At 46.6% G+C, this 13,949-nt stretch overlaps 1 protein-coding gene across 2 annotated transcripts in view; it reads left to right on the top strand.

Annotated features, from left to right (window-relative positions):
* Positions 1 to 13,949, top strand: part of TBC1D14 (TBC1 domain family member 14) — a 139,747-nt gene that overhangs the window by 31,868 nt on the left and 93,930 nt on the right. The window contains exon 2 of one of the 2 annotated variants that reach the window (XM_038745072.1): positions 13,093 to 13,213. The exons of the other annotated variant lie outside the window; for it this stretch is intronic. The gene's annotated coding sequence lies outside the window, so the exon portion shown is untranslated. The remainder of the gene's footprint in view (positions 1 to 13,092; positions 13,214 to 13,949) is intronic. 2 annotated transcript variants of the gene reach the window in all.

Genomic DNA, 13,949 nt, shown 5'->3' with positions numbered 1-13,949 from the left:
TTTTGTTCTCTGTCTCCCCCTTTTTAGACTGTGAGCCCACTGTTGGGTAGGGACTGTATCTATGTGTTGCCAGTTTGTACTTCCCAAGCGCTTAGTACAGTGCTCTGCACACAGTAAGCGCTCAATAAATACGTTGATGATGATGATGATGATCTGTAAAATGGGGATTAAGACTGTGAGCCCCCCGTGGGACAACCTGATCACCTTGTGACCTCCCCAGCGCTTAGAACAGTGCTTTGCACATAGTAAGCGCTTAACAAATGCCACCATTATTATCATTATTATTATTAAAAGGGTCTAAGACTTGCTTTTTCTACCTTACACGGCTGCTGGGGCAGGTCAGAGATACCCATTCATCTGACGGGAACCTCTGTAATCCCAATACGTATTTTGTGTTTCGAAGGTGAAGGATTTGGATAGTGTATTTTTTAAAAATTCTCCGATATATTTTCTTCTTCCGGGATCATTTCTGAGAGAGTCAGCTGCCCATTCCCGGCTCGTCGAACCGGTTGAACCTGGTGGCGGGTTGCTCATTTCACCATCCCTCCCGGCCTGGTGCTCTTGATGTCGAATCGCAACACGGCAGCGCCAGACCCCAAGAAACCTCCCTTCCTCTCTCCGTGAAACCCAGAGGAATGGGAATTTTACAGGGCTGGGCTAGTGCTGAGAGCTCACCTCCTCCAGGAGGCCTTCCCAGACTGAGCCCCCCCATTTCCTCTCCTCCTCCTCCCCATCACCCCCACTCCCTCCCTCTGCCCTACCCCCTTCCCCTCCCCTTGTGTCTATTTGTACGTATATATTACTCTATTTATTTTATTAATGATCCATATATAGCTATAATTCTGATTATTCTGGTAGTATTGACACCTGTCTACTTGCATTCAACCATATTTATTTATTTATTAATGGCATTTATTAAGCGTGTACTATGTGCAAAGCACTGTTCTAAGCTCTGGGAAGCTACAAGGTGATCAGGTTGCCCCACATGGGGCTCACAGTCTTAATCCCCATTTTACAGATGAGGTAACTGAGGCACAGAGACTTGCCCAAAGTCACACAGCTGACAATTGGCGGAGCGGGGATTTGAACCCATGACCTCGGACTCCAGAGCCCGTGCTCTTTCCACTGAGCCATGCTGCTTGCGCTTACTGTGTGCAGAGCACTGGACTAAGCGCTTGGGAAGTACAAGTTGGCAACGTATAGTGACGGTCCCGACCCAACAACGGGCTCACGGTCTAGAAGGGGGAGACAGACAACAAAACAAAACATGTGGACAGGTGTCAAGTCGTCAGAACAAATAGAAGTAAAGCTAAATGCGCATCCTTAACAAAATAAATAGAATAGTAAATATGTACTTGTTTTCTTTTGCTATAATAATAATAATAATGATGGCATTTGTTAAGCACTTACTATGTTCTAAGCACTGGGGGGGACACAAGGTGATCAGCTTGTCCCATGGGGGCCTCCCAGTCTTCATCCCCATTTTCCAGATGGGGTAACTGAGGCCCAGAGAAGTGAAAGGACTTGCCCAGAGTCACACTGCTGACAAGTGGCGGAGGCCGGACTTGAACCCGTGACCTCTGCCTCCAAAGCCCGGGCTCTTTCCACTGAGCCACGCTGCTTCTCTTGATTTGAGCCCACTGTTGGGTAGGGACCGTCTCTCTATGTTGCCAACTTGGGCTTCCCAAGCGCTTAGTCCAGTGCTCTGCACACAGTAAGCGCTCAATAAATACGATTGATTGATTGACTGATTGATTTGCCCAGAATCACACAGCTGACAAGTAGTGGAGCCAGGATTAGAACCTACGACCACTTGACTCCCCGTGCCTGTGCTCTTTCCACTAAGCCACGCTGCTTGTCATCCACATATCCATTCATTCAGTTGTATTTATTGAGCGCTTACTGTGTGCAGAGCACTGTACTAAGCGCTCTTCCCCCCTTCAAAGCCCTACTGAGAGTTCACCTCCTCCCTTTCCTCTGCTCCTCCTCCCCATCTCCCCGACTCCCTCCCTCCGCTCTACCCCCCTCCCCGCCCCACGGCACTTGTGTATATGTGTACATATTTATTATTCTTTTGATTTTATTAATGCTGTGTATCTGTCTATAATTCTGTTTATATTGATATACCTGTATATATGTGTATATACATATATACCTGTATATATGTATATATGTTTGTACATATTTATTACTCTATTTATTTTACTTGTACATATCTATTCTATTTATTTAATTTTGTTAGTATGTTTGGTTTTGTTCTCTGTCTCCCCTTTTTAGACTGTGAGCCCACTGTTGGGTAGGGACTGTCTCTATATGTTGCCAACTTGTACTTCCCAAGCGCTTAGTACAGTGCTCTGCACACAGTAAGTGCTCAATAAATACGATGGATTGATTGATGCTACTGATGCCTGTTTACTGGTTTTGATGTCTCTCCCCCCTCTTCCAGACTCTGAGCCCATTGCTTGGTAGGGATTGTCTCTCTTTGTTGCTGAATTGTACTTTCCAAGCGCTTAGTACAGTGCTCTGCACACAGTAAGCGCTCAATAAATACGATTGATTGATTGATGCTACTTGTGCCTGTTTACTGGTTTTGATGTCTCTCTCCCCTCTTCCAGACTCTGAGCCCATTGCTTGGTAGGGATTGTCTCTCTTTGTTGCTGAATTGTACTCTCCAAGTGCTCAGTACAGTGCTCTGCACACAGTACGCGCTCCATAAATACGATTGAATGAATGAATGGTGTGTTTGAATGACGTGAATGAATCTTTCCATTCATTCATTCATTCATTCAATCGTATTTATTGAGCGCTTACTGTGTGCAGAGCACTGTACTAAGCGCTTCAGAAGTACAAGTTGGCAACATAGAGAGACGGGCCCTACCCAACAGTGGGCTCACAGTCTAGAAGGGGGAGACAGACAACAAAACATATTAACAAAATAAAATAAATAGAATAAATATGTACAGATAAAATAAGTAGAGTAATAAATACGTACCAACATATATACAGGTGCTGTGGGGAGGGGAAGGAGGCAAGGCAGGAGGGATGGGGAGGGGGAGGAGGGGGAGAGGAAGGAGGGATTCCCAAGCGCTTAGTACAGTGCTCTGCACACAGTAAGCGCTCAATAAATACAATTGAATGTATGAATGAAAAGGCTCTACAGACAGTGCAAAGCACTAATATTAAGTGAGCCCACTGTTGGGTAGGGACCGTCTCTATGTGTTGCCAACTTGTACTTCCCAAGCGCTTAGTACAGTGCTCTGCACACAGTAAGCGCTCAATAAATACGATTGATTGATTGATTAAGTGCTGGGGAAGTATAATTCAGCAACATTCACTCATTCAGTCGTGTTTAATGAGCGCTTACTGTGTGCGGGGCACTGTACTAAGCGCTTGGGAAGTACAAATTGGCAACATATAGAGCCGTTTCCTACCCAACTCACAGTCTAGAAGGGGGAGACAGACATCAAAACTATTACTATTACTCTATGTATTTTACTTGTACATATCTATTCTATTTATTTTATTTTGTGAATATGTTTGGTTTTGTTCTCTGTCTCCCCCTTCTAGACTGTGAGCCCACTGTTGGGTAGGGACCATCTCTATATGTTGCCAACTTGGACTTCCCAAGTGCTTAGTACAGTGCTCTGCACACAGTAAGCGCTCAATAAATACGATTGATTGATTGATATAGAGATGGTTCTTACCCAATTCACAGTCTAGAAGGGGGAGACAGACATCAAAACAAGTAAACAGGCATCAGTACCGTCATTTTAATAATAATAATAGTAATGATGATGGCATTTATTAAGCGCTTACTATGTGCAAAGCACTGTTCTAAGCGCTGGGAGGTTGCAAGGAGATCAGGTTGGCCCATGGGGGGCTCCCAGTCTTCATCCCCATTTTACAGATGAGGGAACTGAGGCACAGAGAAGTTTAGACTGTGAGCCCACTGTTGGATAGGGACTGTCTCTATATGTTGCCAACTTGTACTTCCGAAGCGCTTAGTACAGTGCTCTGCACACAGTAAGTGCTCAATAAATATGATTGATTAATTGACTTGCCCAAAGTCACACAGCGGACAATTGGCAGAGCCGGGATTTGAACCCATGACCCCAGACTCCAGAGCCCATGCTCTTTCCACTGAGCCATGCTGAGAGCCCTACTGAGAGCTCACCTCCTCCAGGAGGCCGTCCCAGACTGAGCCCCTTCCTTCCTTTCCCCCTCGTCCCCCCCTCCATCCCCCCCATCTTACCTCCTTCCCTTCCCCACAGCACCTGTATATATGGATAGATGTTTGTACATATTTATTACTCTATTTTACTCGTACATATCTATTCTATTTATTTTATTTTGTTAGTATGTTTGGTTTTGTTCTCTGTCTCCCCTTTTTAGACTGTGAGCCCACTGTTGGGTAGGGACTGTCTTTATATGTTGCCAACTTGTACTTCCCAAGCGCTTAGTTCAGTGCTCTGCACACAGTAAGCGCTCAATACAATTGATGATGGTGATGATGATGCTTCTCCAAATAGAGTTATAGAGATATCTACACGTCATTAATAATAAATAGAATTATAAATCTGTGCATAGACTGTCTCTATATGTTTCCAACTTGTACTTCCCAAGCACTTAGTACAGTGCTCTGCACATAGTAAGCGCTCAATAAATACGATTGATGATGATGATGAAGTGCTGAGGGGCGGAAAGGTGGATGGGCTGAAGGAGTGATTCGGGGCGTTAGGGAGGGGAGGAGGAGCAGAGGAAAAGGGGGGTGTCAGTCTGGGAAGGCCTCCTGGAGGAGGTGAGCGCTCAGTAGGGCTTTGAAGGGGGGAAGAGAGCTAGTTTGGTGGATGTGAGGAGGGACGGCATTCCGGGCCAGGGGGAGGACGTGGGCCGGGGGTCGATGGCGGGACGGGCGAGAACGAGGCCTAACGGTGAGGAGATTAGCGGCGGAGGAGCGGAGGGTGCCGGCTGGGCTGGAGTCTTTTAGACTGTGAGCCCACTGTTGGGTAGGGACTGTCTCTATATGTTGCCAACTTGTACTTCCCAAGCTCTTAGTACAGTGCTCTGCACACAGTAAGCGCTCAATAAATACGATTGATTGATTGAGAAGGACAGAAGGGACGAGAGGGAGGAGGGGACGAGGACTTTATAAGTGGCAGGGACTCTGTTGTAATGGTTGCTTGAAAGCCCTTGAGGTGACCTTTACAGCCCTGAAGCGAATAATCCTCATTAGGCACTCCCAGAGAATGATAACAATGTCCACAGTTCCCAGGAAACACACCGTAAAACCAGGTGGCATGCTAAATCGCAATAAGGGCTTGGCACTTTTAATACTGCGAGTTCATTCATTCATTCTGAGCGCTTACTGTGCGCAGAGCACTGGACTAAGCGCTTGGGAAATACAAGTCGGCAGCATATAGAGGCGGCCCCTACCCAACAGCGGGCTCGCAGTTCAGTCATATCGAGAAGCAGCGTGGCTCAGTGGAAAGAGCCCAGGCTTTGGAGTCAGAGGTCATGGGTTCGAATGCCGGCTCTGTCACGTCTGCTGTATGACCTTGGGCAAGTCACTTCACTTCTCGGAGCCTCAGTGACCTCATCTGGAAAATGGGGATGAAGACTGTGAGCTCCCCCGTGGGACAGCCTGATCACCTTGTAACCTTCCCAGCGCTTAGAACAGTGCTTGGCACATAGTAAGCGCTTAATAAATGCCATTATTATTATAACAATGTCCACAGTTCCTACGAAACACACCATAAAACCAGGTGGCATGCTAAATCGCAATAAGGGCTTGGCACTTTTAATACTGTGAGTTCATTCATTCATTCAATCGTATTCATCGAGCGCTTACTGTGTGCAGAGCACTGTACTAAGCGCTTGGGAAGTACATGTCGGCAGCATATAGAGGCGGTCCCTACCCAACAGCGGGCTCACAGTTCAGTCATATCAAGAAGCAGTGTGGCTCAGTGGAAACAGCCCAGGCTTTGGAGTCAGAGGTCATGGGTTCGAATGCCGGCTCCACCACATGTCTGCTCTGTGACCTTGGGCAAGTCACTTAACTTCTCTGAGCCTCGGTTCCCTCATCTGTAAAATGGGGATTAAGACTGTGAGCCCCATGTGGGACAACCTGATCACTTTGTATCCCCCCGGTGCTTAGAACAGTTCTTTGCACATAGTAAGCGCTTAATAAATGCCATTATTATTATTATGTTGGGCTCACATAATAATAATGGCATATGTTAAGCGCTTACTATCATCATCATCATCATCAATTGTATTTATTGAGCGCTTACTATGTGCAGAGCACTGTACTAAGCGCTTGGGAAGTACAAATTGGCAACACATAGAGACAGTCCCTACCCAACAGTGGGCTCACAGTCTAAAAGGGGGAGACAGAGAACAAAACCAAACATACCAACAAAATAAAATAAATAGGATAGATATGTACAAGCAAAATAAATAAATAAATAAATAGAGTAATAAATATGTACAACCATATATACATATATACAGGTGCTGTGGGGAAGGGAAGGAGGTAGGATGGGGGGATGGAGAGGGGGAAGAGGGGGAGAGGAAGGAAAGGGCTCAGTCTGGGAAGGCCTCCTGGAGGAGGTGAGCTCTCAGCAGGGCCTTGAAGGGAGGAAGAGAGCTAGCTTGGCAGATGGGCAGAGGGAGGGCATTCCAGGCCCCGGGGATGACGTGGGCCGGGGGTCGATGGCGGGACAGGCGAGAGCGAGGTACAGTGAGGAGATTAGCGGCGGAGGAGCGGAGGGTGCGGGCTGGGCTGGACAAGGAGAGAAGGGAGGTGAGGTAGGAGGGGGCGAGGGGATGGATGGAGAGCCTTGAAGCCCAGGGTGAGGAGTTTCTGCCTGATGCGCAGATTGATTGGTAGCCACTGGAGATTTCTGAGGAGGGGAGTAACATGCCCAGAGCGTTTCTGGACAAAGACAATCTGGGCAGCAGCATGAAGTATGGATTGAAGTGGGGAGAGACACGAGGATGGGAGATCAGAGAGAAGGCCGGTGCAGTAGTCCAGATGGGATAGGATGAGAGCTTGAATGAGCAGGGTAGCGGTTGGGATGGAGAGGAAAGGGCGGATCTTGGCAATGTTGCGGAGCTGAAACCGGCAGGTTTTGGTGACGGCTTGGATGTGAGGGGTGAATGAGAGAGCGGAGTCGAGGATGACACCAAGGTTGCGGGCTTGTGAGACGGGAAGGATGGTAGTGCCGTCAACAGAGATGGGAAAGTCAGGGAGAGGACAAGGTTTGGGAGGGAAGACAACGAGCTCAGTCTTGGACATGTTGAGCTTTAGGTGGCGGGCGGACATCCAGATGGAGATGTCCTGAAGGCAGGAGGAGATGCGAGCCTGGAGGGAGGGGGAGAGAGCAGGGGCAGAGATGGAGATCTGGGGGTCATCAGCGTAGAGATGATAGTTGAAGCCGTGGGAGCGAATGAGGTCACCAAGGGAGTGAGTGTAGATCGAGAACAGAAGGGGACTGAGACTGAACCTTGGGGAACCCCCACAGTACTATGTGCAAAGCACTGTTCTAAGCGCTGGGGAGGTTACAAGGCGATCAGGTTGTCCCACAGGGGGCTCACAGTCTTCATCCCCATTTTACAGATGAGGGAACTGAGGCTCAGAGAAGTTAAGTGACTTGCCCAAGGTCACACAGCTGACAATTGGTGGAGTCGGGATTCGAACCCGTGACCTCTGACTCCAAAGCCCGGGCTCTTTCCACTGAGCCACGCTGCTTCCCGAGTTATTAGAAACGGCGTGTCTCAGTGGTTAGAGCCCGGGCCACGGAGTCAGAAGGTCGTGGGTTCTCATCCCGGCTCCGCCGCTTGTCTGCCGTGTGACCTGGGGCAAGTCCCTTCCCTTCTCTGGGCCTCAGTTCCCTTGTCTGTAAAATGGGGATGAAGACTGGGAGCCCCACAGGAGATAGAGACTGCTTCCAACCTTTCATTCATTCATTCCGTCGTATTTATCGAGCGCTTACCGTGTGCAGGGCACTGTACTCTTGGAAAATACAATTCAGCAATAAATAATAATAATAATTATAATAATGACATTTACTAAGTGCTTACTATGTGCAAAGAACTGTACTAAGCGCTGGGTAGGCTACAAGGTGAGCAGGTTGTCCCATGGGGGGCTCACAGCAGCCCGGCTCAGTAGGAAAGAGCCCGGAGTTTGGAGTCAGAGGTCATGGGTTCAAATCCCGGCTCCTCCAATTGTCAGCTGTGTGATTTTGGGCAAGTCACGTCACTTCTCTGGGCCTCAGTTACCTCATCTTTAAAATGGGGACTGAGACTGTGAGCCCCATGAGGGACAACCTGAGAATCTTGTAGCCTCCCCAGCGCTTAGAACAGTGCTTTGCACATAGTAAGCGCTTAATAAATGCCATTATTATTATTATTATTATTAATCCCCATTTTACAGATGAGGAAACTGAGGCCCAGAGAAGTGAAGTGACGTGCCCCAAATCACACAGCTGACAATTGGTGGAGCCGGGATTTGAACCCATGACCTCTGACTCCGAAGCCCGAGCTCTTTCCACTGCACCACGCTGCTTCTCTTTATCTCTCTATAAAGAGAGATAATCCCTGCCCACACTGGGTTTACAGTCTAGAATAATAATCGTGGTATTTGTTAAGCACTTACTATGTGCAAAACACTGTTCTAAGCGCTGGGGGGGTATACAAGGTAATCAGGTTGTCCCACCTGGGGCTCACAGTCTTAATCCCCATTTTACAGATGAGGGGACTGAGGCACAGAGAAGTGAAATGGCTTGCCCAAGGTCACAGAGGTGACAAGTGGCGGAGTCGGGATTTGAACCCATGACCCCTGACTCCCAAGCCCGGGCTCTTTCCACTGAGCCACGCTGCTTCTCTAAGCACTTACTATGTGCAAAGCACTGTTCGAAGCGCTGAAGGACTTAGAAGGGTTTAGTACAGTGTCTGGCACATAGTAAGCGCTTAACAAATACCATCATCAGTATTATCATTATTATTGTTATTTCTAGACAAGAAGCTTGTTATTGGCAAGGGTCTGGCCTACCAATGGACTTTTGTATTGTATTGGACAATATTGTATTGTATTGTGTTGTATTGGACTATCCCAAGTGCCAGTACAGTGCCCTGCACACAATACACCCTCACTAAATAATAATAATAATAATAATGGCATTTATTAAGTGCTTACTATGTGCAAAGCACTGTTCTAAGCTCTGGGGAGGTTAACAAGGCGATCAGGTTCATTCATTCGTTCATTCAATCGTATTTATTGAGCGCTTACTGTGTGCAGAGCACTGTACTAAGCGCTTGGAAAGTACAGGTTGGCAACATATAGAGACGCTCCCTACCCAACAGTGGGCTCACAGTCTAGAAGGTTGCCCCACGGGGGTTCACAGTCTTCATCCCCATTTTACAGATGAGGTAACTGAGGCCCAGAGAAGTGAAATGGCTTCAATCAATCAGTCAATCGTATTTATTGAGCACTTACTGTGTGCAGAGCACTGTACTAAGCACTTGGGAAGTCCAAGTTGGCAACATATAGAGACATTCCCTACCCAGCATTGGGCTCACAGTCTAGAAGAGGGAGACAGAGAACCAAACCAAACATATTAACAAAATAAAATAAATAGAATAGATATGTACAAGTAAAATAAGAAATAGAGTAATAAATATGTACAAACATATATACATATCCAAAGTCACACAGCTGACAATTGGCACTGTACTCTTGGAAAATACAATTCAGCAATAAATAATAATAATAAAAATAATAATAATAATGACATTTATTAAGTGCTTACTACGTGCAAAGCACTGTACTAAGCGCTGGGGAGGCTACAAGGTGATCAGGTTGCCCCATGGGGGGCTCACAGTCTTAATCCCCATTTTACAGATGAGGAAACTGAGGCCCAGAGAAGTGAAGTGACTTGCCCAAAGTCACACAGCTGACAATTGGTGGAGCCGGGATTTGAACCCATGACCTCTGACTCCAAAGCCCGTTCTCTTTCCACTGAGCCATGCTGCTTCTCTGGATAAATACAGATAAATATGGGATAAATATTCTCTTGAATAAATACAATTCATTCCTTCAGTCATATTTATTGAGCGCTTACTGTGTGCAGAGCACTGTACTAAGCGTTTGGAAAATACAGTTCGGCAACAGATAGAGGGAATCCCTACCCAACAACGGACTCACAACTGATTGAAGAAATACCATTGATTACTTGTCATATTAATAATGATGGCATTTGTTAAGTGCTTACTATGTGCAAAGCACTGTTCTAAATGCTGGGGGAGATACAAGGTGATCAGGTTGTCCCACGGGGGGCTCACTGTCTTCATCCCCATTTTCCAGATGAGGTAACTGAGGCTCAGAGAAGTGAAGTGACTTGCCCAAGGTCACACAGCAGACATGTAATCCCGTCGTCCCCCTCTCCATCCCCCCATCTTACCTCCTTCCCTTCCCCACAGCACCTGTATATATGTATATATGTTTGTACAGATTTATTACTCTATTTATTTTGCTCGTACATATCTATTCTATTTATTTTATTTTGTTAGTATGTTTGGTTTTGTTCTCTGTCTCCCCCTTCTAGACTGTGAGCCCACTGTTGGGTAGGGACTGTCTCTATATGTTGCCAACTTGGACTTCCCAAGCACTTAGTACAGTGCTCTGCACATAGTAAGTGCTCAATAAATACGATTGATGATGATGATGATGATGTACATATTTATTACTCTATTTTACTCACGTATCTATTCTATTTATTTTATTTTGTTAGTATGTTTGGTTTTGTCTTCTGTCTCCCCCTTTTAGACTGTGAGCCCACTGTTGGGTAGGGACTGTCTCTAGATGTTGCCAATTTGTACTTCCCAAGCACTTAGTACAGTGCTCTGCACACAGTAAGCGCTCCATAAATACGATTGATTGATTGATGGATGTAATGTCTGTCCCGTCCCCACCGTAGACTCTAAGCTCGTTAGGGCAGAGAACGCGCCCGCTAATTCTGTTGTATTGGGCTCTCCCAGGCACTTAGGACATAGTGCGTGCTCAGTAAACCCGACTGATGGGATTTAGACTGTGAGCCCACTGTTGGGTAGGGACTGTCTCTATATGTTGCCAATTTGTACTTCCCAAGCGCTTAGTACAGTGCTCCGCACATAGTAAGCGCTCAATAAATACGATTGATGATGATGATGATGATGATGGAATAAATTCCTTGGATTTCCAGAGGAAAATGTTAGATACTCGGACCAGTAAAATGGGAGGCAACAAGCACAAGGGTCTCCCAAGTCTTTGTTGGCACCGTCACGACTGAATCCGTAGCCAGCCAAGACACTGCCAGGCCTGTATTCTTCCGCTCGTGGTGGTCAGGAGCAGGTCTTTTTGGCCGGGTGGGCATCGATCCATCAACGGTATGTACTGAGCGCTTTCTGCGTGCAGCGCCCTGTGCTCAGCACTCTGGAAAGTACAGTGCGACAAAGTTGGTAGACATATACCCTGCCCGCGAGGCGCTCAGTCTGTGGGAAAGACCGACATTCACATAAAAATATATTTTATTTTCTTACTATGTTTGGTTTTGTTCTCTGTCTCCCCCTTCTAATAATAATAATAATAATAATGGCATTTATTAAGCGCTTACTATGTGCAAAGCACTGTTCTAAGCGCTGGAGAGGTTACAAGGTGATCAGGTTGTCCCACGGTGGGCTCACAGTCTTAATCCCCATTTGACAGATGAGGAAACTGAGGCGCAGAGAAGTTAGGTGACTTGCCCAAAGTCACACAGCTGACAAGTGGCAGAGCCGGGATTCGAACCCATTACTTCTGACTCCAAAGCCCGTGCTCTTTAATAATAACAATAATAATGGCATTTGTTAAGCGCTTACTATGTGCAAAGCACTGTTCTAAGCGCTGTGGGGATACAAGGTGATGAGGTTGTCCCACGTGGGGCTCACAGTCTTAATCCCCATTTTACAGATGAGGGAATTGAGGCGCAGAAAAGTGAAGTGACTTGCCCAAAGTCACACAGCTGACAAGTGGCGGAGCCGGGATTCGAACCCATGACCTCTGACTCCAAAGCCCGGGCTCTTTCCACTGAGCCACGCTGCATCTCTTCTTCTAGGCTGTGAGCCCACTGTTGGGTAGGGACCGTCTCTATATGTTGCCAACTTGTACTTCCCAAGCGCTTCGTGCAGTGCTCTGCACACAGTAAGCGCTCAGTAAATACGATTGATTGATTGACTGATTGATAAAAACATAATGTGTAGCATAGAATTTACCAGCCGTGCTTTACTTAACTTCTCTGGGCCTCAGTTCCCTCATGTGTAAAATGGGGATGAAGACTGTGAGCCCCACGTGGGACAACCTGATCACCTTGCCCAGCGCTTAAAACAGTGCTCCGCCAACTGTCAGCTGTGTGACTTTGGTCAAGTCATTTAACTTCTCTGTGCCTCAGTTCCCTCATCTGTAAAAGGGGAAGTAAAACCGTCCTCCCTTCAAGGCCCTACTGAGAACTCACCTCCTCCAGGAGGCCCTCCCAGACTGAGCCCCTTCCTTCCTCTCCCCCTCATCCCCCTCTCCATCCCCCCATCTTACCTCCTTCCCTTCTCCACAGCACCTGTATATATGGATATATGTTTGTACATATTTATTACTCTATTTATTTATTTTACTTGTACATATCTATTCTATTTATTTCATTTTGTTAGTATGTTTGGTTTTGTTCTCTGTCTCCCCCTTTTAGACTGTGAGCCCACTGTTGGGTAGGGACTGTCTCTAGATGTTGCCAATTTGTACTTCCCAAGAGCTTAGTACAGTGCTCTGCACATAGTAAGCGCTCAATAAATACGATTGATTGATTGATTGATTGTAACCTCCCCAGCGCGCACATAGTAAGTGCTTAATAAATGCCATCATTATTATTATTATTATTATTTTCCTCTGGTCTCTCTCGCGGCACAGTAGAACCCTTGCCTGCCCTTCCTCCTTTTGGGGAAGAAAACGATTTGGTTTTCGTGCCGTCGAAAGCGAAGCGGGTGGAGGAGAGGTACCCAGGAATTCACTCACCTTTTCGTTTTCTCTAGGAATTTGTTTGCTAGGAAACAAAACGCAAGACTTGACAGACAGAATGACTTGGGCTGGAAGTTATTCGGAAAAGTCCCCCTCCGAGAGAATTCCCAGAAAGATTCGAAGAAAATACAAAAGGTATTTACCTGTGCCGTTGTTGTTTAGAGCGTCTAGTGAGACGCGTCCTGACCTGTTTCACCGGAGCTTGGAAATCAGGAAACAGTTCTACATTACGTGCTGCTTTGAACTATATGAATAGTGTAGGTGGTATAAAAAAAATATTTTGGTTGACAGACTCATTTTTTACCTCTTTTTGGTGTAAAGTTTGTACTCACTTTAAGCCACAGTGTTAAAGGGGGTGTGGCGCTGCTTTGGAATTGGTTAATTTTATTTTTCTTAAAAGATTAGGCTGTTGCAGGAGAGCACGTGGTTCTTCTATACAGTGGAGTCCACGTTCTTGCAAAATCAATCAATCAATCGTATTTATAGCTCACATGGTAGAGCTCAACCATTTCTGACATCACTTGCAGGTCCACGGATTTTGTCCCAACCTCCAGACCCGAGTTCTAATCAATCAATCGTATTTATTGAGCGCTTACTGTGTGCAGAGCACTGTACTAAGCACTTGGGAAGTAGAAGTTGGCAACATATAGAGACAGTCCCTACCCAACAGTGGGCTCACAGTCTAAAAGGGGGAGACAGTCTTCTAATCCCGGCTCTGCCGTTTGTCTGCTGTGTGACCTTGGGCAAGCCGCTTAACTCTCTGGGCCTCAGTTACCTCATCTGTAAAATGGGGATTGAGACGGTGAGCGCCACGTGGGTCCAACCCGATTTGCTTGTATCCCCCCCCAAGCGCTTAGTACAGTGCCTGGCA

This window comes from Tachyglossus aculeatus, chromosome 4 (assembly GCF_015852505.1).
Source record: "Tachyglossus aculeatus isolate mTacAcu1 chromosome 4, mTacAcu1.pri, whole genome shotgun sequence".
In the NCBI taxonomy this organism is placed as follows: domain Eukaryota; kingdom Metazoa; phylum Chordata; class Mammalia; order Monotremata; family Tachyglossidae; genus Tachyglossus; species Tachyglossus aculeatus.
The sequence above is the reverse complement of the archived record's forward strand: the minus strand, read 5'-3'. Positions and strand labels throughout refer to the sequence as shown.